This window comes from Octopus bimaculoides, chromosome 16, assembly GCF_001194135.2.
Source record: "Octopus bimaculoides isolate UCB-OBI-ISO-001 chromosome 16, ASM119413v2, whole genome shotgun sequence".
NCBI classification, from domain to species: domain Eukaryota; kingdom Metazoa; phylum Mollusca; class Cephalopoda; order Octopoda; family Octopodidae; genus Octopus; species Octopus bimaculoides.
This window is the reverse complement of record NC_068996.1, coordinates 39758798-39761477: the sequence shown is the minus strand read 5'-3', so window position 1 is coordinate 39761477 and position 2680 is coordinate 39758798.

Sequence of the window (2680 nt, the reverse complement as noted above, 5' to 3'; positions counted from 1 at the left end):
TCTGCCAAATCAGATTGGAGCCTGGTGTAGCCATCTGGCTCACCAGTCCTCAGTCAGATCGTCCAACCCATGCTAGCATGGAAAGCGGACGTTAAACGGCGACGATGATGATGATGATATATATATATATAAGTACAATTAAAAGTTACAAACTTCATTTAAGAATGTTGAACATTACAGTTAATACTCAACTGCAAGGTAACTATATAAACCGAGGTTTATATATATTTACTTATTATAATAAGATAAGAAAATAGAGAGGAACTTAATAAACAAGATTAAATTGATAAAATCAATAAAATTAATTAATAAAATTTTAAATTATTTGTAAGTCGAATCTTCTTCAGAGGTAGTTTAAGATATACAAAATAGGTGTTCAATTCCTGCGTGTTGAGTAAATGGCTGAAAACCATTAACTGATAAACTTTAAGCACAAAGAGCATAGTATAAAACATAGACCTAGAAGTGGGAATAAGGTTGAGTATACTGGAGTTGTAAAGTAAGTATATGGCAGTGGCACTCCGTCGTTTACGACGATGAGGGTTGCAGTTGATCCGATCAACGGAACAACCTGCTCGTGAAATTAACGTGCAAGTGGCCAAGCACTCCACAGACACGTGTACTCTTAATGTAGTTCTCGGGGATATTCAGCGTGACACAGTGTGACAAGGCTGACCCTTTGAAATACAGGTACAACAGAAACAGGAAGTAAGAGTGAGAGAAAGTTGTGGCGAAAGAGTACAGCAGGGTTCGCCACCATCCCCTGCGGGAGCCTCGTGGAGCTTTAGGTGTTTTCGCTCAATAAACACTCACAACGCTCAGTATGGGAATCGAAACCGCGATCCTATGACTGAGAGTCCACTACCCTAACCACTGGGCCATTGCACCTCCAGTAAGTATATAACAATATATTAATATATTCATCAAGAATGCTAAGTATATGAAAAACTCAAGTAGATATAATTGGTATAAATGTCATATTGTGATGTTATGTCCATCCATATTAAATCAATAGAACATATGTATATATAACAAAAATAGAAATAAGAATGAAGAAAGTCATGTCTTTAATCCCTTCTTATATATATACTGGGTGCAATGGCTAAATTGTTGCCATTTTATAGCTTTAATTTCGCACATGTGCATTGTATGTTTTTGATTTTGTTGACTACACAGTATGGTAGGGTCGGTTGGGCACCGTCTGTGAGAAAAACAGCACCATGATGCAATTCCCTCTGCCAGAAATTTGGGAATGACATACTGTACTGCTTGGCATTCATGCCGGAAGCTCCAATACGATCATTTCAGAGTGTTTGTGTGTCAAACTGAGTTCAGTGCAGAGAATTTGGAAAGAGTTGGATGAGTCTAATGGCGATTACGAAGGTACGGCAGCTTGGAAAACTCAATCTGATCGTTCTGCTAAGAAAATAACTCCTGAATTTGTTGGTGGGATCCAGGCCATGATTGACAATGATCCCTCTAAGTCAATCAGGGACATGGGAGTGTCTGAGTTTCTTATCAGGCAGGTGGTGCATAAAGACATTTGGTATTCCTCATACAAGATGAGAAAGGGCCAATTTTTATCCCAAGCCATCAAGGACAAGAGGAAAGACCATGCTATGAAGCTTTTGAACAAACTCAAGTATTCCCTCCAACCAAACATGCTTTGGTTTTGTTCAGACAAGAAAATTTCTGCCAGGATCAGATGGTGAGCACACAAAACAACCATTCACTTTTCATGTCCACAATACATGTTCTGAAAGTGATAAAAAACAAACATCCAGTCAACATCATGGTGTTTGGAGTGATCCCTTGTGATGGTGAGGTTATGCTTCCATTCATCTTCCCACATGGCCTCAGACTCAACATGCAGGCCTACATCAAGTGCCTATAGGAGGTAGTGCTACCCTGGATCAAGAGGATGGCTGCTGGAAGACCCTATGTCTGGCAACAGGACTGTGCACCACGTCATGCAAGCAAGAGAACTCAGTCATGTCCATCAGACAATTTCTACAACCACATCACCCCTAACATCTGGCCATCTAACTCCCCAGACTGCAACCCTCTTGATTATTATGTGTGGGGCACAGTTGAGCAAGAGACCAACAAAACTCCTTGTAACACAAAAGATGAATTGATTATGATAGCATTCACCAACTTAAACAAGGAGACTGTCCAGAAGAATTGGAGGAGATTCCGAAGTCGTCTGGAGGTTGTTGTTGAAGTCAATGGCGATTTTATTGAAAATATTTACTCTTTTGTATTTCAAGATATTTTTACGTAATTTTGGTAAATATATCTGTTAAAATGAGATATCAGTGTTATTTTCATCTTTGCATAATTTAGACGACAAATTATTCACTGCACCCTGTATTTATATGATGGACTCTCCTGTCAAAAACAACCTATTAGCATTCTGTTTTTGTTGAATGACCTGCACAAATGATTTGTTTATAGTGATCAAATGTTCATGTCACACATTAGCTCACTCACTCCATCAAATTGATGTTGTGTGAACAGGGGCACTGTGTGGTATGCATCAGGTGTCGAAATGATCGCAGAGCGACGTGAGATGAAGTGTTTTGCTCAAGAACAAAAAGCATCATCCGGTCTAGGAAATAAAATCATGATCTAATGATCGTATGTATAACACCCTAACCACTAGGGCCATGTACCCTCA